General features: G+C 35.5%; 1 long non-coding RNA gene across 1 annotated transcript in view; it reads right to left on the bottom strand.

Annotated features, from left to right (window-relative positions):
• The window catches only part of LOC140247353 (uncharacterized), a 638,953-nt gene that overhangs the window by 135,640 nt on the left and 490,267 nt on the right, over positions 1-13,046 (bottom strand). Inside the window, exon 4 of the long non-coding RNA XR_011902641.1 lies at positions 5,042-5,096. This is a non-coding gene — a long non-coding RNA (uncharacterized lncRNA). The remainder of the gene's footprint in view (positions 1-5,041; positions 5,097-13,046) is intronic.

Raw genomic sequence — 13,046 nt, 5'->3', positions numbered from 1 at the left:
CTCTACTACTATGTATTCCTTTGTTAGAAAATAACTAGTCTTTTTCAGAACTCAGGCATGTAATAGTGATTCATCTGCATGTATTCTTAAACAATAAATTCTTACATATATGAAGTGTGTTGTTGTTAGGAGTCTCCTTGTTCCTTTACACATGTAAAGGAACACATATTCTTTCTCATGTTTTATGGACACAGACCTTAAATCAAATAATTTGCTCTTCTCTCTTGTCTTGAGTTCATTACTAATAGATAAATAGTCTGATGCCCCAGTAATGTATACATTTCATTTCATTTGATTATTGTTTTTCATGGCAGTTGGTGTGGAACAGCAGAATTAGAGGATGGCTTTCAAGTGACTTACGTTCAGTGAAGGAAGTGTTTATAAATATTTCTGATTTAATAAAATAAAAGCAAGGCTACATATTGAAATAGTTAATAACGTACATTGAGTATAATGGATAATTAGCACTATGATTCTGCATCATGAACTTTATAGCAGGCCCAAGAATCACTCTGTTAAGCCTAAATTCATTTCATCTAATTGGATACAACTCAGGTGTCCAAGCTTGAAATCCAGTTATAAACTACAGAGTTGTCTTTTCTATTCTTTTGATAACAGAGCCATGACATTTCTAAGCAACCCTAATGTGAATCTCATACAGATTCACAGAAAACTGTGATAAACATGATACACTGAGTGAGTTAGCTAGTTTCTTTGCTCCTACAAGACAGTTCAAAGGGAGACATTGTTAAATTAATGCAAAATAATACAATGACAACTACAGGCTATCAAAGAAAAAAAAAAAAAAAAATAGAAGCACTTGAAAGTGGTACTTAATAATATTTATCATGAGATAACACTAACTCCTAGATAAAAAAGAGAACAACTGAAGTGACTAATAGAAGGGAAAGTTGCAACTACTTTTTCAAAGTATGGCTAGTCCACTTTAATAACCTGTTTTTCTGCTAAATCTACTTGTGGAACGCTCTTGTTAATATTGCCTCAAACCTTCGCTGTGCTGTGTGTTTAAAGATTACGGTAGCAGGTGAGCTAGCCTCTGAAGCGTCAGTATATGGTCTTGTCTTGATGTTGTCCTGTCTTAAGAATTAGGCTTTAAAAACAAGGAATAATTTAGTACTTAAACTCTGCTTCTTGCATGGATTAAATATAAGTGGGAATATAGGCAGGTCTGGCCCCACTTAAGGATAAGCAACCTTCCCAATTTGTATGAGTTAGAACACCCTCTTAGTCATGAACTTTTAATCCAACCATGATACAGATGCTCTATCCAACATAGGTGGGAGTACTTTTTGATTAGAGATTTACTGATGAAATTCAAGAAAATTTGTCTTCTTGTTTTAAACAAACAAGCAAACAAATAAATGTTGTAGGTGTTTTGTTTTGTTTTGTTTTGTTTTTTTATTTGTTTTTGTTTGTTTGTTTGTTTGTTTTTGTTTTTTGTTTTTTGGTTTTTGTTTTCTCCACATAAAGGAAAGTTTAGGCACTGAAATGATGATCCAATATTCTACACAGATTTTTCCTCTGGTTCCCAGATTAGCTCAGCTCATAGTCAGTGTCTTATTAGAAACCTTTGAGAAATAACACAGCTTTTCAATCTGCCTACAATGTCAAAAAATGCCAGAAGGATTTAATACAAGTACATGTGCCTTTTTTTTTTTTTTTTTTTTTTTTTTTTTTATACAATGTTAACAGTTTGATGAGAATATCAATTAAACATGACTGTGTAGTTAAGATTTCCATCTCCAAATGCAGCTGCAGCAAGTAACTGGACTACTAATCAAAGCAGTGTTATAATTTAGCACTGATGAGGGAAGCAGTAGCCGTCAGAAGGGAATGACAGAAAGGAGGCAGCTGCTTTCATATCATTTTAGTGTCCATTTCTTTAATGAGCCTGAGGAGACAATTCCCTGCTGACTACTCATTAATTAATGGGATTTATGAGAGGAGAGAAGCTATCAGCATGCAAACAAGCACAGAGCAGGTGATGACAGATGTCTGTTTTCAGGGAATGAACATATTGAGGAAAGGAAGCTTTTCAATAAAGTAAATTATCTGAAAGCGATATTTAACAAAAAGCTAAGTACTCAGTTCATGAGTTGGGCAGCACTGAAGTGTGGCTTACAGCTTAACTGAGATTTGTTATTAAACTTGACTTCTGAAATATCTGCAGTCAGATCAGAAGGAAAGTTAAATGCAACCTGGAGGATTCAGCAGATGGATCTTTCCCATTCTTTGTGAATACCCTGACTTGACGTTTAGTCCCAGCCTGACTGCATTAAAAACAGTCAGATAGATAGATCCTGCAACAAAATGTTCCACTCTGGCCCTCCTAAGTTATTTCTGTGGTTTGCCCTCTTCTTGGGAAGTCTGAGATGTCTCAAGTGAGTTGCAACTCTTTCTCAACCAATGAGACCTCAGGGTACAGGGAAGATTGTGCCAAAGCCAACCTGCAGTGATTAATAAAAAGAATACAATACCACAGCACAGGGCATCAGTCACCCTTTTGTGAGGCTGGAGAACCTTTGCATTTGTATGGCATTGTGGGGTGGCTGTGATTGCACAGTTGGTTTTAGTCTCATGGTGTCTGTTCACAAAGGGGTTCTTTGAGCTTCTATGCATGACTTGAATGCATGTAATATTAAATACCCTTGGGCCAGATTTCAATTCTTTTCTTTTGTTCCAATCAGAAAGCATAAAGCAGCTGGTTTTAGACACAGTAGTACTGAAGAAAACTCTTGATACTTCTCCTTCTGTCCCTTTCCTATGGGAGGCATTTTGTGTAGGACGTGTGAGCAACACAGTGGAGCTCAGTTCTGCAAGTGCAAGCTCCTTATAGACTTAATGTTAGCAACATATGTCAGAGCAGCCATGAGTCTACTGTGAACAGAATGGGCTGAGGTGGCAAACACTGGACACGTGAGATAAACAGCCATAAAATCTCCAGACAATATCCCATCAAGTTTTGGGGGCTTATGGTAGAAAGGGCATAATGACAATCACACTCGTACAATATGTCACTCTTAGAAGTCTGTTCCACAAAATCTTGCAGCTCAGATTTCATTCTTAGCACTGTATACCCCATACAAACTGCTCTGCATATGTTTTCAAGACTGCTATAGCTCATGCTTTTTCTACTAGTGTTTTTAAATGTCAGGAATATTACACATTTCTCTCAGTGCCTCTTCCATCGGGTAAGTGAAGGAGAAACAAACACAAGCAGGGAGCAGAGCATTTTTATCCAAAGGAAAAGGCAGTGAAAATATGAGATATATCTGACATAGATTGTGAGAAAGAAAAATAAGAAAAAAAAATAATAAGAAAAAAATAAGAAAAAGAAGAGACAACTAAATGACAAAATATGGAATATAGAAAACAGACCTCCCTTTATATGATATCAAATGTGTATTATTTCAGAGTAAAGTAGCTAGAGAGATTTCAGTAACACCTTTGAGTCTTGGCTAACCAGGGATAAGAGACAGATAATAAATAAATACATGTCCTGTAAAGGCATGTGACATTAGGTTTAAATCTGTTAATTAAATATTCTTAATTTTGGTGCACCACTCACATCTCTGACATTTTTTTAAAAAAGCAATTTTAGTTTCATGAGTCTCGTGCAATGTAAATTTCTAGATCCTAAGGAGAAGGTAAAACCTTTTAAGAAAATTCTCAAAAGAAAAAGGTGAAGTTGAAAATATGTATTTTAAAACACTTTAAGCCAGTCTTTAGATCTGTGTCTGATTTATTTTGAATTTAAGAAGGAATTTGCTTGACACCTCTTTCTGATTTCCTGGGAAGGTCAGTGCCAGTTTTCTGTGATCTGAAGTTGAACAGTGTCTTCTGCCTCAGTAGAATGCAGTTATTGTCTCTATTCTGTTTCAAAACTATGGGATAATTTCATTACAAACATGAAAGTAAATTATAATAGTGCCTCCCTTGCTACATCTATGCAGAACTGTGTGATAGGGAAAGAAAGCATGCCTTACTTCTCTGCTAAATATTATTTCACAGTATTCTCCTTATAAAATGTAGCTTACTTAAACCAGCCATTTCATCAGTGGAAATAAACTGTAATACCCCTTGAGACTGAACTTCTTGCTGCTAATTGCAAACATGCATTCAGATTGGAACTTTGCCCTCTGTACTTCAATGAACAATGTTGAAAAATTCAACATTTTATTTATTTTCATGGCTAGTAATATGCCATCTTTAATCAAGCTGCCATTGAATAAATATATCACACTAAGGAATTAATATAACTTGCAAAATAGCTGATGTGAGTGTTACAGCAATGGTATCTCTAAGAAAAAAACCAAACAACCAAGTAATTAAATACAGGTGGATTGCCCAGCACAGAACACATCAGACCCGGTGCCTGGCTACCAAATTCTTAGAAAGAATTCCATATTGAGTTAGCAAAACTAACACTTCATCAGAGTGATGATTTTCATAGGAAGTAGACAATAGACAAATTCATTCACAGTTCAAAGGACTCTGACAGTCAAGACTATAACAAAAAATATATCAAGGTTATTAGGAAAAAAGGAAGACGGATTGTTTTTAAGGGGAGGAAGGGGAAAAAAAGAAAAAAGGAACGAAATATTGACACTTCACTTTCAATATTTACAATTAAAATAACCAGCTGAGTATCTCTCTTGTATGTACATGGCCTGACTGTGCTGGACACCTTCAGTCCTAGTCAAGACAATGGGTATGGAGCCTTGTCCTTCCCTCTACTACACTTAGCCCTAAGCCTTCTTCAGGAGCCATGATGCACCTAATGGTTACTACAACTTCCAAAACCAGGTCAACAATTTACACTCTACACTCAAAGCATAAAATTAATTACTCTATTCATTCTTTCATTTTACAGAATTTTTTTTTGCTTTGACACAACCTGCTTCTCTCACACGAGAAAGTCTCCATCACCAACCCTAAAACATAAATCCTTAACTGACTTTACTCCCATTGGTGACAGGAATTTCTTAAAATATACTTAGTCCACATCAAATACTCTTACCTTATTAACAGCAGTGGGATGTCTGAACAAATCCAGTGAAAATCTAGCAAACTTCCTAAGAAACAGAAAAAAAAATAAAAATAAAAAATAGTAAAATAAACAAATGTAGAATAAAGGCTATAATCAGAATGACAATTGTAAAATATGAAATATATTCAAACTGATGCAAACTTTGTATATTAGCATTTCTTGAATATATGCACCCTATTTTTTGTTAACTTCAAATATAGGCAAAAGCATAGACATGTTTTCTGCTAAGATAAATTTTCTGGTCCCAGGACTGATATCTATGTACTGAATAATACATGATAAAGGAAATTAATAATGATTAAAATACTCTTTAATGTCATCTTTTATTATTCAAGTAAACAGAAAAAAGTTAAATTACACAATCTCATAAGTAATGGAAAGCTAAAATTGTTGGCATTCCATATTTCCCATCCCAATCAGTGCAGTCAGAAAAAGTACCTAAGATACATCACTCATTTTAAGAAGCTTTTAGATTTTTTTTTTCCTGTAAACTTAACTATCAATGAGATTTGAAGTTCAGCCTGGATCCTGATCCTCAAGTTAACGAGCTAAAGAGATCTCCTTGTTTCAAATCCAGATTTCTACCTCCTCCTTTGTACCTCATTTACCATTAACTTCATAGAATCGTAGAATCATATAATGGATAGGGTTAGAAGGGACCATTAAGATCATTGAGCTCTAGTCCTCCTGCTATAGGCAGAGAGACACCTCCCTTTACACCAAGTTGCTCACAGCCCCATCCATCCTGGCCTTGAATGCTTCCGGGGAATGGGGATCCACAACTTCTTTGGGCAGTCTGTTACAGTGTCTCACCACTCTCTCAGTAAAGAATTTATTAATTGCATAATTCAGAAATATCCCCACAGAACCTTCTTGCAGAGCTGAAGACACCAATGAAAAGATTTCTCTGAATATATCAAGTTTCTGCTTTTGCAACCTTCTAATTCCTTCTTTACAATCATAGAGTGTGATCATCACAGATGTGATAATGCAAAATGAAGACAGAAACATCTACCAATCATACCATGGAGAAGCAGTATTTAAAGCGAGCATCAGGAAGAGGACATTAAAGATACAACTGGAAATCACCAAATATCTCGAGGAAGGAAATGTATAGATATTAGGTTTTCTGAAAGCTGGGGAGTTATTTTACTTCTATCAGGAATGTTTCTTCAGTTTTATTAGCTACAGGATGAGACAAGAGAAGGAATGGATTAAGCTCTTAGAATAGTTTATGTGGAATAGAAGATCTAAATCCAGATTTTTTGGGAGTAAATGAAGGATTGGTCTTGTTTTCTGTATTTTATTTAAGGGTGTTTGCATTTTTTTGTTTTGTCTTCAAGTTTCTGTATTTTCCATTTTCAGTTCCTAAGCAAAGATATGAGGCTGTCAAACAAACAAGCAAACAATACGCCTTTTCTATTTGCTCCTCTTTTAAATTCCTGTTATTAGAATTGTAAATCCTGGAGGTCCATTCACTCATAACAAGGGATCAGCAGGTGTTTTATATATGAAATTTGCAAAGCTATTGTTTGATTTTCAACTGAAAAAGAAAAAGTAATTTAGCGTAGATCACAGAGTTAATAGAGATGAAAAATAGTGCAATCCAGTTCTCCAACACTGCAGTTCCATACTCTGAGACTGAATAATCATATGCTTCAAACTCTAGTGTAGAGTTTACAAGTTACAGTAGATTGTAAATTCTAGTTTTCTGCTTTTGCTCACCCTTATTTTCATAAGATTTGTGCCAACTTGGCTATAGCACTGTGATGACAATGGCAAAGTAAATTCAGAGTGTATATGACATGTGTGAATTCAATCTAGGTATCCAATCTGGGAGGCAGCAAGCACTCTCATAATGTTCTTACAATTTTTTCCCCCATATACTGTGGTCTTTTGACTTAAGCCATGTTTTCCTGTTGATGGCAAAAAACAGGCCAGCCCTACCCAGAAAATCTGTTTTCTATCATTGTCACTGACTGACACATGTATATGCATGTTTTAATCAACTCAGGTTAATGTCTAGTATTCCTAATAGTCCTAGTATTTCACTTGTACATAGTCCCAGTACACCTTGGTGTTACTGGAAGAAACTCACGATCACTGTTATTATAGTAGTTTGGGATCTTCTCAAATGCATGTAAAACAACACTGCTGATAGCATTTTGGCATATTTTTTTCCTGATATTATTATTTTACTTTATGTTCCATCTATTACAAATGTGCATGACTTTTTGGAGATGTTGGCTCTTGTGAAGAAGAAAAACCCCCATAAATTCCACTAAATAACAAACTATTTTAAGTGATTGTATATTTGAATAGCTCATAATGTGCCTGATTTTAGCACTGAGATTGCTATATTTTTAATTTTCCAGCAGATTGGACATAGTTTTAAAGGTTTCATCTGAAACCTTAAATAGACCATCTCGTCTATCTAAAGGGCACAATATACTTAACTGTTCAAAAGGCACTTGATCCCATGAATGCACTTTGGTAGTAATAGGATAGTTATTTTCAAGGCCAGTAAAAATCTATTACTCACTGGAACACAAACAGATTTTGAGAATGAATACTCACACTGATGGCTGGCAACCTGACAAAGGGAAATGGGAAATGCGGTGCTTTCCTCAATTAAGCTGCCTTGACTTTGTGTGTTCCAACCATTTGATTCTACTCCTTTCTTCTCATGTTACTTCTGACAATAATAGGATAACGGATTTATGTCACGAAGGCACTGACCTTTGTCAGAGGGAACGTTTTGACAGGAAAATATGTGATATGCTGTTACACCCCATAATTTTGACAATGAATGACAGTGTGGCTGTAGGTCAGCATGGTAAAGCTTATACTTATGTTTTTATATTGTCATCCTTAGCTAATCTTGTTGTTGTTGTTTTTGTTGTTTGATTGTTTTGTTTTGTTTTGTTTTAGTGTCTTTTATTACATTAACATTTTCTAATGAAATTTCTAGATGGAGCCAAATCATATTGCTAGGAAGCCCTGATTTTGAGGCCATCACACACCCATGGGAGTAATTTCTGTAATAGAGAAAGATGGACTGGTAAGATCACAGGTAATCCTAGTGAACACTGATGATACTTCTGGTTTTATAATCTATGTTGAAGATACTCTCAGTTTAAGGACAAATAAACAGTATTGCCCGTTTTGTTGATAAATGTAAAATATTTCATTCTGCCAAGGTTTATCCTAATAGATGTCACCTCAATGGAACGCGTGCAAGTTTAAACTCTGTTGCCGTGAAACAACAAAACTCTGAGAAAAGAGATGTTATTCTGTGGAATCTGAATATTTAGTTTATAATCAATTGCATGGATAAAATAATATTTCTTCAAGTTAACTGAGTAGTGATATTTAATTACTGTTTTAATTACTTTAGTATCAAAGATTCTGATTCATGAGGAAGAGCCCTACACCAAGGTAGTTAAACAATGTGAAATGTAAAAAAAGGCACAGAGATAGACATCTGTCTGAAAATACAGTGCAAATACTCAGTATCAGCAATTTCACTGAATTCAGGATGTTGACTTCCAACTTTAACAGTAACAAAGTGGTACAACACACCATGTTGAAGCTCTTTTTTTTTTTTTTTTTTTTTTTTTTTTTTTTTTTTTTTTTTTTTTTTTCTATTAGGAAGAATGTCCTCAGAGCTGTGCATTGCAAAGAAAATTGACAGCCTCTGCCCTGGAGGATCTAATCTTGCAAACTCTTACACATGGGTAATTTCATTCACTTGAGGTTTATTTCTGTTCCCAGTGAAATTATTGGTGAAATTCCAGTAACTCCAGCAGAGATCAAGAAGGAGAATATCAAGACTGACTTAAGCGAGAGCTCTTAGAGAACAAATCAAACCAGAATACTATCAAAGCAATGAAACCTTGCTTCCTGTCTTTCACCTTCCATGATTTAGGTATAAAATTTCTAAGATGTAGCATCACTTTTCATTCAGCTCTCCGAGTGACATGTAATGAGGTTTCATTGTTCACTATGACACCTTGACAAATGTTGTGTCTCCATTGCTCCTAAGAGTGACTATACAACACATCCCCACTCCGAAAACACAAAGCAACTATAGTAAAAATCCAAATGAATTATGTATGAAACATGAGAAAGGAAGCAAATGTTAACTAATTTCAAAGTGGGTCAAAATCATGACAGTTTGGTTGGTGACAAGTGAAGTAATTTTTCTAAAATATTACCCAACTATGTCCCTTCTGCTAGATTAATTTGCAGAGAAGAAATATCGTTTTCCAAGGAGATGGGGAATTTCCCAAACAGAGGAGAATTTGACTTCTACGCACAAGATATAATGAGAACTAATAAATTAGGCGAAGTTCTTGTTTACCTAAGCTGAAATATTAATGGCCAAACCCATGAGAATTCTAGTACCTGCCTTTTTCTTTTTTCTTTCTTTTTATTTTTTTAGCATGTTAAAATTCAAAGCACTGTAACACATGGTGTGATAGATCTATATATCACAGATACAGTAGCATTAGAAAAGGTACCATAGAATACAAATATAATGTAGCTGAATAATTTCAGTGTCTTACACACAGATTTCACTGTTATCAGCTAGGATGTAGTACTAGGATTTAAAGCAGTACTGAAGATAAACTATGTGGCTTGAAGTACTGAGAGAGTTATGGAATCATAGAATCATTTGTGTTTGAAAGGACCTTTAAAGGCTATCTGCTCCAACTTCCCTGTAATGAACAGGGTCACCTACAGCATGATCAGATGCTCAGAGCCCCATCCAGCGTGACCTTGAATGTCTTCAAGGGTAAGGAATCCACTATCTCTCTGGGGAAACCCAAGGCTGAGGTTGGATTTGATGATCTTAAGGTCTTTTCCACCCTGAGGGATTCTATGATTCTATTCTATGCTTACTTATTTGCGGTCTAATGATGATGATCTTTTTTCATTTTTATATGACCAATGACTAGAAGCTTGTATGCAAATTACGAGATACGATCTGGTAGTCTCCATCCATTTCCCAGATTGTAACAATGAATGTCTCTTTCATATACCAGTGTAATCCAGGCATTCGGGTGGTAACAAATCTTTTGAAACAGAAAGGGACTGTATGACTGCTTGAATATCTTAAGAGAACAGAAGTTATTCATATAACTAAGGGACTCTAACTTTTGAAGAAATTATTCTGAAGGTGTTAATATTATAATACCATAACTGTGATATCACCAGTGGCATTGTTTGTAGAACAGAAATGTATTAACTGTGTATAGTGATAGTATAGTGATAGTATAGTGATAGTATAGTGATAGACAGATGTGCATAAGGAACATGTAATCATAGAATCATAGAATTACTCCGGTTGGAAAAGACCATAAAGATCATCAAGTCCAACCGCAGCCTAATCATAATATCCTAAATCTAACAATCCACTGCTAAATTATAACTCTGAGCACTACATCCAAATCACTCTTAAACATAGCCAGGGATGATGACTCAAGCATCTCCCTGATGATAGATGGCATATGAATGCATAGCACATATTAAGTCCTCCAAAGGTAGAGGCAAAAAATACTGTAGAGGATATCAAGGGTCAAGTCCAGAATGAAGTGGGAAAAAAAAAAAAAAAAAAAAAAAAAAGTATATTATGTCAAGAATCTGCTAGACTGACTTCATAAGAAAGAGATCGTAAATGAAATTTTATTGAAGTCTCCAGATCACTGGTGTTGGTTCCGAGGGTATTTGCTAGGAGGTTCACACAGAAGGGTAGAAGCAATCCCATAAACTTACAGATTGTTTTGATACAGATGCTGGTGGGCTGCATGGGGTAGTTTTTAATAAAAAGGATTGTAGGATAAGTGGGATGCAGAATAAGTGGGATCTGCATCTGTTACAAATGTAATACTGATACATAATATTTAGTAAGGTGATAGCTGACTGCAATGACCTTAAAATCATAGCTTATGAAATCCTGAGAGTAGTGAAGAATGTGAGTAGCAAAATAACGTTGTTGCCCTCTGGAATTAAGGAAATCTGTTAGTTGGGATCCCACAGGAGTCTCTGCTTTGAAGCACAAAGGGTCTAGGAAACCTGACTGATGATCTTCAAGGACAGTCTCCTCAAAGTGCAAGGACTGTTCATCCCAGTATACAGGGAGCTGAGCAGATTTAGCAGTAATAAACACTGATAAACAAGGAAATCAAGACTCAGCTCAAAGGAGGTACACAGAAGATAGAAGCAGAGATGGTCTGTGTCAAAGACTATGGAGATATCTGATGAATGGGCAGCGACAGTGTTTGTACAGGCACATCGCAGCTTGTGTTCAATCTACTACAAAAGGTGCAAGGCAACAAGGAGGATTTCTGTAAGTACATAAGCAGCAAAAAGTAGGCCAAGCATAATGTTTTTTTCAAGCTGAATTTATGTTGGTAGAAGTGATGAAAAGCAGACAATCATGGCACACTACTTTTCTAGCTCACTTTTTATTGATGTCTACTCCCAAGCCTCCAAGACCTCTGTGACTAACTGCAGAATTTGGAGAACAGGGACAAAATGATAGAGAACAATGGCACCAGCAACTACCTGAGCTACCTGTGAGTCTTGGGATGGAAGAACTCCAGAACCAGCTGCCTGGGAAGTAGATCTGCGGAAAAGTATGGATAATAAGTTGTTCAAGTTGAAAATCACTGTCCACAGCAAGCCCTTGCTGACATAGGGGATAAGCAAATAATGGAGTTGCTTTAGCAACCAATTGACTGAGGGAATTCATAATTGTCCACAACTGAGCTTCCATGAGACTATGCGAGTTTTATTGTTAGTATTGTGTTCCTTAGAATGATATAGCAATATATAAACTGGGGACAGTTCAACAGAAGCTGTCAAGGCAATCAGTAGCTGATGCCAAACTCATCTCTGAGATCCACAGCAAACAAGGGAAATTCTATTTGGGTATCAGAGGACTATCTTTCATTATGACAGTGGTTAAGCACTGGAAAGATGGTCTGAGAAGCTGTAGAAAAGATCTTTGGAGAGGGTCCCTGTGCATCCCTGAGCAATCTCATTTAACTCTGTAGTTTGTCCTGCAGAAGACTTACACAAAGTTGAATGAGGTAATCTCAGAAGAACTTTCCAACTTTAAGTGGCCTATAGTTCTTTGATTTAACTACAAATATATATGTATATTTGAGTGGATAGTGAATGCAGAAATTCAGTCCCAGAAGAAAGAAGTTCTTGAAAACTTCAGTTCTATTGATATAAAAGTAACTAGGAACTGCATAATAGCAATTTACTCCTTTGCAGTGTGTACACAGACCATTGTGACTACAGCATAATTCTGAGACAATATCCTGAAACCCTCAGTCAATATTAACATGGCTAATTAAACTCTATCTAATTTATTTGAAATAAATAAAAGTTAAAAAAAAAAAAAAAATGTTGAGAAAACAAATTGCCGGTAGATTTGAATTTGGTGCAATATAATGAAACTCAGGCTATCCTGATTTAAATCTTTGGCTCCTAGTACAGTTTCTTTGCACTGATCTGTTATCCTAATGCTGAGCTAGTAAGACTACTGGGAATCCTCCCTCTCTAAGGAAAATCCTAGCTGACAGAGGAAACATGTATAGCTGGCTTTGCTCCGGGGTACTGAAGAAAAGGCCATTTCCAGAGCAGGAGTGGAAAGTTAAAATGGATACCAGTTTTGACAGTAATGAAGAAGATGATCACCTCTCTACACAAGTACCTCAGTATGTGGAGTAATGAGACTACTTAAAATAGATATAAATTCCACATAATTTGGAATGAAATGTTCTTTATTTTACTTAAAAATCAGAATCACTTATTTTTGGAAATGTTTAAATTTAAAAAAGAGATAAATGATAAAAATATAAAATGATGCTGGAGGAAAAGAAAAAAAGGCATTATTTGTTATAGGATATTTTTTCTTCTGTGACAATTGCATTGATTTCCATAGTAGTAATTGAAATCC

This window comes from Excalfactoria chinensis, chromosome 1, assembly GCF_039878825.1.
Source record: "Excalfactoria chinensis isolate bCotChi1 chromosome 1, bCotChi1.hap2, whole genome shotgun sequence".
Classification (NCBI taxonomy): domain Eukaryota; kingdom Metazoa; phylum Chordata; class Aves; order Galliformes; family Phasianidae; genus Excalfactoria; species Excalfactoria chinensis.
This window is presented reverse-complemented; position numbering and strand designations above follow the sequence as displayed.